We start from the raw sequence: 13,211 nt of genomic DNA, 5'->3' as shown, positions 1-13,211 counted from the left end.
AATGTACCCTAAGTAGCCAAATGTTCTTCATGAGAGCAGTTTTATTTTGATTTTTATTTTATTTTCTTAAGAGAAAAAAAAGGAAAAGGGAAACACAAGGGAAGAAAGAAAGAGGAAAGGAAGAAAACTTATATTTTATGTACTAGGCATTGTGCTAAGTCCTTTGCAAATATTATCTCATTTGATCTTCAAGATAATCCTGAGATAGACGCTATTATTATATCCATATTATATCCATTTTATAGTTGAGGAAAGTGAAGCAAACAGTTGGAGTAATTGAACTAGTTAGTAAGTGTCTGAAACTTCCTGACCCAGGCCCAGGCCTCTATCCACCACCTCAACAAAAGAAGAAGTGAATGGAATTTAACTATCTAGCAATCTGAGTGTGTGAAAATTAAACAAAAATTGGGGAGAGAGTGGGCTACATTTAAATAAATTTCCTCTTAGGAGGAAAGAAAAGGAAAGAAAGAACAAGAACCTATGATCAGAGAAGAGGAATGGTGGAACAGAATAACTGTAGCAAATAGAGATCACTAGCACTGAACATACACCCACTGACAAAATATATCTTGACATTCTTTTTGTCTGTAAAGTTGGAGTGAGGAGTAAAGAGAAGGAAAGCCTAAAAGGACAGAATGGACAGGCATGGCGGTACAACCATCTATAATCCCTGGCTACTAAGAAGGCCATTGGGGGGGGGGGGGGGGGCTGAACAAATGTCCACACTAAGTTTGATACAAACATGGCAAGCCCCAAGGAGCAGAGAGACATCATTATGCTTGAAGAGGGACAAACTGGTCCAGATCAGAACTGGAGAACATTATCAGTAGTAAGATCAACAGAAGCACCTGCATTTCCAGTCTTTGAAAGATAGAGAAGCAGTCTTTAAGGGGAAAAAAAAAAAAGAAGAAAGATAGGGGGAAGGAAATACAAAAATAACAACCCTAACTATAAACATAAATAGGATAAATTCACCCATAAAATATAAAAAAGTATAAGAATGGATTAAAAAACAGAATGTACAATATGTAATGATTAAGAAATATACTTAAATACCATGGAAACAATGCAAAGACTAACAGATTTCCTTCAGTGGGGGGGGGAGCAAGATTTGGGGAAAAATTTTTCTAAAAAAGAATAAAGAAAAAAAGAAATTGACCTATGTGGACTAAGAAAAAATATATATACTTAAAGTTGACAGATTCATACAAATCAAAATGAAGGCCTTGAACACAATCTATTATGATTTAGGTAAAGTACTATTCCTGCTTTTTTTACCCTCTAAATCATTATCTCAGGCAAGTATATAATAAAAATATATTCGATAAAAGAAATAAAAAGAAACTAATTATAATTTAATAATCAAAGACAAAATAGTATCAATAATTTTACTTATGCATGAAATAGGATCTAGATGGTTAATGAAAAAGATAAATGATTTACAGGAAGAAAAAGACAATAATAGATAGCATTTATCTAATACTTTAAGGTTTAAAAAGAGCTTTATATTTCTTAACTCATTTAGGATCCACAACAATACTGGGAAATAGATACAATTGTTATCTTCATTTTACAGAAAAGGTAACTAAGGCAGAAAGAGGTTAAGCAACTGATCAAGATTTACACAGCTACTATATGTCTGAAGGATTTGAATCTCGTACCTAGCACTAGGAACCTTGTACCTAGTGTGCCATCTAGTTGCTTCTGCCTATGAAACCAAGAGTTAAGGAATCTCAATGTACTCCACTCAGTCTAATCAAAAAATAGAAAAACAAAGAGATTAAGGACCTAAAAAAAAAGTTGAAAACATATAGGTCAGATCTATAGCAATAACTAAACAGGAACAAGAAGGCATATAAATATTTCTCAACTATGCATGACAATTCTCTGTAAATTGATTGTGACAAATTCAAAAAAGGAAAATTGACATAAAAAGACAAAATTATTTTAAAAATTAATTTACAATTTAAAAAAATTTTAAATTAAAATAGTCTTCAAAAGAAACAATGCTATAAATCAATGGTGTCAAACTTAAACAGAAATGTATACCTGCAGGCTGCATAATTTTAAAAAACACAAATTAACATAACCTATTTATTACATTTTTATTTTGTTAAATGACGTAGTTCACTAACGTCCTTTCCAATGCCTCGCTATATTTGGGAGTAACTAAGGATTCTTAAAGATTGTTAGTAGAGACTCGTAGACTTTGGGGGATGAGGATGCTTATACTAAGATGAAAAGTAAATATTCTATATAGCTGCTTGTCAAAAGACCTGTCAGCTAATAACATAAAGCAAGGTAATCAGTTTTTCAGTCTCAAAGGAATTAAGCCCAGACATGTCAATTCTAAGTCACAAAGCAGTTTGTAATCAATGCTGGAGGAGCTGATTAAAAAATCAGACTTGAAATAATAACTGTGCCTGCCTTAATAGGGTACTGGGAGCAAAAACTTGAGAAGAAGAATAAAGTTTTATACCCCTTTTCTGTTGAACACATTTTTCTGCATTTTCCTTTGGGGCATCTAGGAGGCGCCATGATGGATAGACTGGATTCAGAAGATACGAGTTCAGATCTAACCTTGGTAGCTGTGTGAATGTGGACAAATCATTTAACTTCTGTCTGCCCCAGTTTCCTCCTCGCATTGTTATCAGGGTCAAATGAGATAATAACTGTAAAGCCCTTAGCACAGTGTCTGGCACACTGTTAAATGTGAAATAAATGTTGGCTGTTGCTCAGTCCTTTTTTCCACATGTCTAGGTCTCTGTGACCCCATATTAGGTTTTCTTATTAGAGATCCTGGAATGGTTTGCCATTTTAATTTTCAGCTCATTTTACTGATGAGGAAACTGAGGCAGGGTCCTACAGTCAATCAATGTTTAAGGTCAGATTTGAACTCACAAGGATGAATCCTCCTAACTCTAGGTGCGGTGCTCAGAGTCACCTAGATGCTATTAGTCACTGTTAGCTAGTATTTTCTTTCATGTTTAAAATATCCTCATAAAAACATTTTAAAATATAGCAAAGTAGACATGGAAATCAGCAATTATAGACTTTGGAAAGTAATAATTAGGTCAGAGGCCTTCTGTTTTGTTTTGATGCCTTCAGTATGTTCCCCTCTTTCAGAAATTCTGAGAATCATTACCAACATAAACTCCCCACATTTATACCTGGTCTAGACAAGCTATTGTTTCCATGCACTGAGGATATCTTAAAGTGAAAGTATATCAAAATCATATAGGATTCTGAAACGTTAAATTGAGCTAACATGATTCCATGATCTATATTTATAACAAGGGGAGGGGCAAAAAACAAGGAGATATATACCCAAATAACGGATATCACGGAAAGTGCTTGGCACAAGTCGCAGTGAAATGCTCTACAAAGTATTTTTATTTGTAGATGAAACAGTTATCTTGTTTTCAAACACCAGAACATTATAGCACCTTCATAATCACTCAACAGAGTCTTAACCTATTTACATATGTCTAGATCATCTCTATGGCTTATCCACTTTTCAGTATATTTATCTTAGACAAATGGTAAAAATAGATAATGAGCTAAATCCAGAATTTAACAGAAGGGAAAAAAGTAGAATGAACCACTTTTGGGAAACTCTCAAGTTCTTTTAATGACTCCCAAACTCAAACAAATTCTTGTCTTCTTTTTTTTTTAGGGTTTTTTTTTTGCAAGGCAAATGGAGTTAAGTGGCTTGCCCAAGGCCACACAGCTAGGTCATTATTAAGAGTCTGAGACCGGATTTGAACCCAGGTACTCCTGACTCCAGGGCCGGTACATTATCCACTGCGCCACCTAGCCACCCCAAATTCTTGTCTTCTTAAGATCAACAGTGTTGCTTCAAGGTATATACATGGCTGCAAGGCATGGAATACCACAGATTCTAAAAAATTAAAGCAGATTTTCCAAATGGCAATAGCAAGACCAAAAAAGTGTGCACATTATCTACTACTCAAAAATGTCCATTTCAATAGCAAAATAAAAAAAAAAACTTAGTAGAAAACATTAAACCCCTCACTTGAAAGAATATATATAAAGTATTTTTCAAAATTTAAAGTGTTATGCAAATATTAGCTGTTATTATAAGCAAATTTCAATATAATTATACTTTTGCTTTTGTTGACTTTCATTTGAACTTTATTTTTTTTATTTTTATTTTTTGCAAGGCAATGGGGTTAAGTGGCTTGCCCAAGGCCACACAGCTATGTAATTATTAAGTGTCTGAGGCTGTATTTGAACTCAGGAACTCCTGACTCCAGGGCCAATGCTCTATCCACTGTGCCACGTAGCTGCCCCCTCATTTGAACTTTAAAAAAAAATTGTTGCAGAAGTCATCCAACTAGAGTACTTTCAGACACACAGACATAGTTGAGTCATTCTATGGCTCACCATGTGTTTCAAAACTAACTTTAGACTCTCAAGTATGCTAGCTCTTTTATAACATAAAACAAAATGTTGCGAGATGAAACTTAAAGCTATGTAATTTTAATGACAAGTTTGTCCTTAAGAGAAACAATGAAATCACCTTTGCAGATAGTGAACTAGCAATGTGAAATGTGACGTTGTCAGATAACATGTATTACTAAGTTTATATGAATACTCTCTTCCATCATTTCTTTATTAATCTTTAAGGGATGGTTTAAAGTTTAAACTGAGTGGGGGATAGGGGAAACAATATATTTGGAAATGAAGGTGGTGTAAAAATAAATGAGGTCAATAAAACAAAGAAATGATTAGGAAGAAAATAGTCACTTTTCCCCAGAAAATTTTCTTAAAGAAATGAAGAATTTCCAAAATGTGGGGTGTGCTTTCCTGGAGATATATGAACCCCATAGTCAAAATCACTGGATGACTTCTGCAACAATTTTTTTTTTAAGTTCAAATGAAAGTCAACAAAAACAAGACCAACTACACAAATTCACTGGGAGACCAAAGGGGAGAGATAGAGAGGTAGAAGGGGGACCAGAACAGAGGTCAGGAATGGGTGGCAAAAGAAAAACACAACTATCCAGAGCAGCATGTGAAAAGTACAAATAGAGAGAAAGGGATGAGATGCCCCTCCCACCCCTGAGGAAGTGGGAGTATAGAAAGCAGTAGAAGGGGGCAGCTAGGTGGCGCAGTGGATAAAGCACCAGCCCTGGAGTCAGGAGTACCTGAGTTCAAATGCCACCTCAGACACTTAATAATTACCTAGCTGTGTGGCCCTGGGCAAGCCAATTAACCCCATTGCCTTGCAAAAAAAAAAAAAAGCAGTAGAAAGGTCTGATATAACACTCAAATGTGGTGTCAAAAATTTGGAAGCAAAATAGTTACCCAATAACTAGGGAACGACTAAAACTGTGATATACAAATATCCCATCTAATTCTTTGAGACCCCATTTGGGGTTTTTCTGGCAAAGATATTGAAGTGTTTACCTCTTCCTTCTCTAGCTCATTATACAAATGAGGAAACTCAGGCACACAAGGTTGAGTGACTTGCCCAAGGTCACAAAGCTAATAAACGTCTGAGGTCAAATTTGAACAAATGAAGATGAGTGTTCCTGATTCCAGGCCCAGCACTCTACACATTAGTCTCCCACTGGAATATCACTGAACTGGAAAAGAAAGGGTAAATATAATAGGTATAGAGAAGCACAGGGAGACTGATATTAAAATACACAAAATCAGAAAAATAACAATATACAATTACAACAATGTAAATAGAAACAAGTCCATCAAAAAAGCATTTTATAAGGACTTGCTACCAGTCTCAGGAGAAAAATATTATTGGGGAGGAGGAAGAGGTGGAAGATCAGAAAGGTCTTTTGTTAAAGTAGAAAACCAGGGTGGCCATGAGTTAGAGAAGAAGAGGGAGAGCATTCAAAGTCAATGAAAAAGTATGGAATTGGGAGATGATGTACCATATGCAAAGAAAGAAGTATAAGAAGGAGAAACCCTATACTGGAATCTACAGTTCACCAAGGAGAATAAAAGAGTAAGACTGCAAAGCTAGGAAAGAGTCAGACTACGAAGAGCATTAAAAACTAGAGTACTGGATAGGTGGGGTGAGTGAATGGAGTCAAGGACTACTCAGGTTAAGATTGTGAGCTTGGGTGAGGGAAGGTTCAGAAAAGGAGAGGGTTCAAAGAAAAAAAGTGCTCTTTTGGGAGCATATTAGATTTTAAGTGTCTATGTTGCAGGGTTCAAAATCCACTGCTAAGCTGTTTTTGTATGACCCCAATTTTGGTGAGATCTCTAAGCTAAAAATTATTTTAAAATAAAAACCTTTAAAATGATTTTACACCTAAAATTACTTTATATATTTAGTGTATATTTGTGAGTTGGACTTAGACAGATCTGGCTCTCAGGGTAGTTTATGGGCTGTTCCCTATCCCCTCTCACCAAGGGTCTGTGGAATATCAGTGCAAAATTTCAAGAAGCAGCTTGTGATATACTACTAAAGTTCAGAAGAGTAACTAAGGGAAGGAAAGGCTTAAGATAACAGCTTGCTCGTGAATGAAGCGAGATTTTTTTGTTTTGTTTTAAGAAAGAAGAGACAGGTTTGCAAGTAGGGAAGCAGACAGGAGACAAGAGGACTGAAGATTAGTAGGACAGCAGGAATGCTAGAGGGAGGGAATTTGCTGGACAAATATTACTAGAAAATTGGAAAGCAAAATGACTTCAATAAAATATGCTTAAAATCATTAATAAGAGAAAATTGGTTCAAACATATCACACCATGGGGGGGAGCTAGGTAGCACATTGGATAGAGCACTGGCCTCTGGAGTCAGGAATATCCGAGTTCAAATCTGGCCTCAGACACTTAATAATTGCCTAGCTGGATGACCTTGGGCAAGTCACTCAAACTCCACTGCCTTAAATAAATTTTTTTTTTAAATCATACCATGACATTTAAAAAAAATGAAAACAGAAAACAATGGAGGTACTTTGAGAAGATAGGTATATGAATACATACAGTTGGGGAAATAAAGTAGACCAACTTTTCCAGAGAGTAATTTGAAATTAGACAAAAAATCACAACACATTCACAGTCTTTGAATCAGTAACACCATACCTGAAACACTGTCCCATGGAATTTAAAGATAAAACAAAGGTCCAAATAAATTAAAAGATTTTGCTTGGGCAGCTAGGTGGCACAGTGGATAGAGCACTGGCCTTGGAGTCAGGAGTACCTGAGTTCAAATCTGGCCTCAGACACTTAATAATTACCTAGCTGTGTGGCCTTGGGCAAGCCACTTATAACCCCATTGCCTTGAAAAATCTAAAAAAAAAAAAAATTTGCTGACTTGAGTGACCTACATTTCAGCTATGGATGAATGAACTATTCATATATAAATATGAATGTAGTTAAATATTACTAAATAATAAGAAATGACAAAATATGAGATTCAAAAAGACATGAGATTTGTATAAATTGATCAATGCAGCCAATAAACAAAACCAAAGGAATATAAACAATGAATATAACTATGTAAATGCAAATATCATTAAAGGAAAACTGAATAATTAAAAACCAGCTATGGTCTAGAGAACAGAAAATGGAACATCCTTTTTCACAGCAGAGATATTACTAAGACAAAATACGTTGCATATACTTTTCAAATCTGATCATAATATTGAGTATTTCTTTATTAGGGAAAGGTTGTATCTGGAGGACAGCTGAAAGGAGTCATTTTCCAGAAATAGGTGGAAAAAGTAAAAATACATCATTACAATTTGTTAAAAGCAAATTTCTTGGGAAGCCTGTCCATTCCTATATCATATCTTCATAAAGGACTACCCCTCAATACATGTGATTCAATCTCAAAGAAGGAAAAAAATAACCCTAAAGATCTATGGCTATTGATTTTCTAAACCAATAAATTAACAGGATTTATAAAGTAGCAATGTGCTAGTAGATACATTGCCAAATGCTAAACGACAAAGTAAAGCTAAGTTAAGTTCCTTCCCTCAGGGAGCTTACATTCTAATTGAGGAAAAACATATATCTAAGTATAAAAAAATGTTGCTCTTATTTTGTCTTTCATTCTCAAAGATGACCATGACATCAGGGAGATGATGCCATCACAAGCACGTGAATTGGATGGGGGGGGGCGCTATGCTACGTCACCAGCCTTATTTCTCCTCCAGAGTTATCTGGGTCCAGTGGCCAGATATGTATCAGGAAGACTGGAGATGGCCCTAGATGTGAGGCAATTAGGGTTAAGTGTCTTGTCCACTGCTAGTAAGTGGCAAGTGTCTGAGGCTGGATGAGAACTCAGTCCTCCTGATTCCAAGGTCAGTGCTCCATATCCACTGCACCACCTAGTTGCTCCTAAGTATAAGAGTAGGGAGGAAAAGCCCTAACAGTTAAGGGATCAAGAAAGGTATGAGTAGAGGTTTTTTTTAGTTGTTTTTTTTGCAAGGCAATGGGGTTAAGTGGCTTGCCCAAGGCCACACAGCTAGGTAATTATTAAGTGTATGAGGCCGGATTTGAACTCAGGTACTCCTGACTCCAAGGCCAGTGCTCTATCCACTGTGCCACCTAGCCGCACCCTGTGTAGAGGAAGAATACAAGAGCCTGAAGTAAAGGAGAAGAGTATTATAGGCATAAATCCCCTACCAGTATAAAAAGTATGAAGGTAAAAGATTAAGTGTCATGTCCTCTGGGAAGGAGAGAAAGTTTGCTAGTATTGCTAGACTGTAGAATGTGGAGGGAAGAAACATGCAACAAGAAAGGAAAGAATGACCAGATTATGAGGAGCTCTAAATGGAAAAAAAAGCAATTTATATGATGCTAGAGAAAACAGAAAACCCCAACTAAAGAGAAGATATGACACAGTCAAGCCTGCACTTTAGGAAAATAACATGTTCAACACCATCCCTATTCTACTTAGAGTTGTCCATTCCCTAAAAGACCCCTCATTATTTAATAATGTTAAGAATACTGCCAGTAAATACTTGGTCTGGCCTAATAACTCTTAAGCAGTCTTTTTAGTAAAACATATCAGAAATCAACTGTTACAATTCAAATGTGGTACACTTCTATTATCACTGTTGATATTCTATTTGTGAAGCATGTCATGTTAACACCTTGAAGGTGATTCTGAGATTTGTATATGTGGCCCCCTCACCAAAATTCCAGTTCTTCATCACATATGCTTGATATCTTCAATTAAAAGTTCAGAAGACTTCTCAAATTCATTGTGCCCAAATGAACTCAGAAACTTACTACCTATCTGTGTGACTCTGGATAAGTCATGTCAGACTGTCTGCCTCAGTTTTCTCATCTGGAAAATGAGCTGGAGAAGGAAATAGTAAGCCACTCCACTATCTTTACCAAGACAACCCCAAATGGGGTAACTATAGAGTTGGACACAAAACAACAGAACAGCAACAACAACAACAACAAAATAGAACTCATTGTCTCCTCATGGTGCCCTCAAAACTTCCTCTTCCTCACTTTTTATTTCTGTTGAGTATACCAATAACCAGGTTCACAACCTTGGTGGCATTGTCTTCCCCATTCTTTCCTATTCAATTACTTGCCAAATATTGTTGATTATATTTATACAATAGAGCTCACATCTGTTCCCTTTTCCCCACTAGAATTAATACTATCTAGTTCAGACCCTTACCACCTATCACCTGAACAAAGCTATTTGAATAGCCTCCTATTTGCTCTCCTGGTCTCCAGTCTTTTCCCCACTCCACTTAATCCACCAAACTGAAACTCCTAAAATGTAGATGTGACTATGTTACTCACTTGCTCAAGAAGTTCCCAGTGGTTCCTTCTTGGCTCTAGATCTCAAATTAAGCTTCCTTTCTTTGGTTTTAAAGCCCTTCACAATTTGAGCTCCCACATGTCTTTCTAGGCCCACTGAACATTATTAATGTTTGCCTTCCTTTGGACACTTTACTTTCCAGTCAAACCAGTCTGCCTGCTCTCTCTTGTACAGACTGTTCCAATTCCCATCTGATGCCTTTTATTCCCCAAACATATCCTAGCCTCCCTCAAAACTCAGTTAAAAGTGCTACTCCCTAAAGGAAGACTTTACTCATTCCCCTAGATGCTAGTACCCTCTTCCAGAAATTGCTTTGTCCACATTTTGTATTTAATCATCTGCATATATTTAGTTTCCCACCTCTTCTCTAACCCCTAATATAAAGAGACATACTTGAAAGTAGAAATTGTTTCATTTTGGGTTTTGCATCCTTTTTGCCTAGTACAATGCCTAAAACATAGTAGGAATTGAGTGAAAAAAATTAAGACTCTAGAAAGGCTAACAAGTTCTACTTTCTTTTTAGTAACTTAAGTTAGTAACTTAAGTTCACATATGAACTTTCTTGGGAATGTCCACTCTCACTAGCTGAATTTTATTTCAATTCGAATCAGCAGATGCTGGTGCTGATCCAAACTCAGAAAAGGCTTTGGAATGTGAACAGAAATATAACCAGAAGTATACAATACCCTCCCCAAGTCTACAATATCTGTTGGGTTTCTTTCAACTGCTCCAAAAAAGCAGCTGATCTCTCTAGGTGTCAAAAGAATGATTCCAATACCCACCTCCATAAACTAAAAAGGACCACTACCCATCAATGCAATGAAGATACTATTCTTTGAAAGAACCACTTCAACCTGCCAATTACATAGCACAATGCTTTATGAAGATTATCCCACTTAAGATACTGATTAGGAATCTGAATAAAAGAAAATGAAATGCAAACCAGAATGTTTTTGTGGGTTTTTTTTCACCAACAAACTTTTCCTGTTCTGTACAAGTGTGATTTCACTGGTATGGTTACTATCCTGTGTGAACACAAATTCCAAACAGTGATGTAGATAAGTTACAAAAGTCAGAAAGGTCAGTAAATGACTGTTTTAGAGTAGCTAAGAGTAGTGAAAAGTTAAGTGATTTGTCAGGTCACACAGGTGGCAAGTTTAAGGCCATACTGAGTACAGGCTTTCCTAATTCCAAGGTTGATACCCTATACCATCCTGTCTCTCACAAAGAACTATTAATTATCAAAGAAATTCTTAGTCCAAGAGTTTTTTGGAAGGATTAGCACAAAAAATGAAAATACTGTAATACTAGAAATATCTTTGTCAAAGGAGAAGCATTGATAACCATAACTTTATAATGAGGACATTTCAAATTAAGTTCTTGCTATGAGAAGCAAGGTAATGTGTAGATAAACTCCAACATCAGAGTTGCAAGTCCTGCCTCTGACACATACTAGATTTAATGGTCATAAACAAGTCACTTCACCTTCGGTGGCCAGACAACGACATAACCATGAATAAAGATGTCAAGCACCAGTTACAGCAATGAAATCACAAGTATATGCCAAAGAAAAACAGTATTATCATGAACCATTGGTTAGAAGCAGAGCTGATCTCTGTTCTTGATTAAAAAGTAGCAGCTAAGATTTAGACGGAGTCCTTTAATGTATGCAAAATACTTTATGTATATTATCTCATTTGATTTTCATAACTTGGTTAAGTTTGATAGAAGTGTCTGAGGCAGAATTTGCTTAAACAGTCTTGACTACAAGTCCAGCACCCTTATTCACTAAGCCATCCAGCAGAAACCTTACAGATCATTGACTCCAACTAGCTCAGTTTAATATAAAGAAACTAGAGTGACTTACAGTCTAGTTACCAGATTCATGTAAGTCAGCTGACTTGCCTAAAAATAAGCAGGGAGTAAATAGTAGAGGTTTGAAGAGAATCCAAATAATTCATTATGCTTGATAACTTGATGGAGAGCTTTTGGTTGATATGTGTCAGTCCTCAAACATTCATAGTAGGTAGTTGGATGTTCAAATTTAAAAACTATGTGGAAATTGCTTAAAAATAACATCTCAGTTATCCAACTATGTATTATTATATTCAAAAGTTTAATAAAACAAAGCACATTATGATGACTGCAAAAACCAAAGCTCTTCAAGTGGAAAAGTTTCTCCTAATTATTAAGCCTATCTCATATATCAAGTCAAGATGTTCTGGGCAATTTGCACAAATTGTAGTCCTCAACTTCAATGCTTAATTTTCAATCATTCCTACCTAGCACAAACAAAGCTAAGTGAATCTTCAAAAGACCTATCTCTTTTTGATAACCCACCTTGGATAAATTGCCTCTAAGATGTACATCCTAAGGATGTGCTTTCTGCCACATTCCACTAAATGCAGAAACACTCCAGCTATAGCCTTGGCACAAAAGAATCAACAGCATGCTACTGTCTTCTTTTTGTTTATAGTCAAGCAGTGATAAAAATAAAAGTCATCTAAAAATAGTTTTGTGCCAGTAAGGAAAAAAAGATATTACTACATAGAAACCAGGGATTTGATTTCAATGTAGTACTAAGGGTCAACTTTTAGTCCAGTACTTAGCTATTTTGTAAATACTGTTTTCAGTTATCAAATAAGACTGAAATAAGACTAGGATATAATATTTTTTGAAATATCTGTGGAGAATCATATTGCTTTTAGTCCATAATAGCAATCTGAGAAATATGATTGTAAGAACAGCTTTGTTTTCAAAAATTCAGGCTGTAAGGGTCTGTACTGGGAATAAATAATTCAAGTCTGAGTTTTATCTAAGCTAAATATATATGGCCTCTCAACTACACAAGATCTGTGTATTCTTTTCTTTTCAATATAAAATACCTTTCTATAATTGCTAAAGATTGAAATAAATCTTTGAGACAAGGAAAAATCATGACTATGCTTTCTGAATAGAGAGATCAATCATTCTCAAAAGTTCAATGGATCTATATTCAGTAAATAGTCTGACTACTAATAGGAAATTCTTAATTCTTAAAAATGAAAAATAACAAGAAAAATGTTATACTATATCCCCAAATCCAACAAATGCCTGCTGAATTACCTGATGTTTGAAATCGTCAATAGTTTTTCTCTATTCATGCAATTGAGAGACAAAAATACAAATGCTAATTCTGTCAAAAAATATTTCATAGAAACTACATCATTTTGAAGGGTAATTTATATGGAATTGAAAGTCATCCACATTCTTACATTATAACTGAGGAAAGAAAGGTCCAATGAGACTGACTTGCTAATATTTAATGGCAAAGTCAGAACTAGAACTCAATCCAGTACTCTTCCCATCTTAATAGGCTGCATCAAGATATTAGACTATTCATAAAAGAAGCAATATTCAAAACATTTACTTTCATTTTCCATCCAAAAA

General features: G+C 35.5%; 1 protein-coding gene across 1 annotated transcript in view; it reads right to left on the bottom strand.

Moving 5' to 3' along the window:
* Window positions 1–13,211, bottom strand: part of RAB18 (RAB18, member RAS oncogene family) — a 61,490-nt gene that overhangs the window by 42,376 nt on the left and 5,903 nt on the right. The window lies entirely within an intron of this gene.

The sequence above is a fragment of the Macrotis lagotis genome, chromosome 7 (genome assembly GCF_037893015.1).
Source record: "Macrotis lagotis isolate mMagLag1 chromosome 7, bilby.v1.9.chrom.fasta, whole genome shotgun sequence".
Lineage (NCBI taxonomy): Eukaryota > Metazoa > Chordata > Mammalia > Peramelemorphia > Peramelidae > Macrotis > Macrotis lagotis.
Note: the sequence above shows the minus strand (reverse complement) of the source record. Positions and strands in the feature narration are given on the sequence as shown.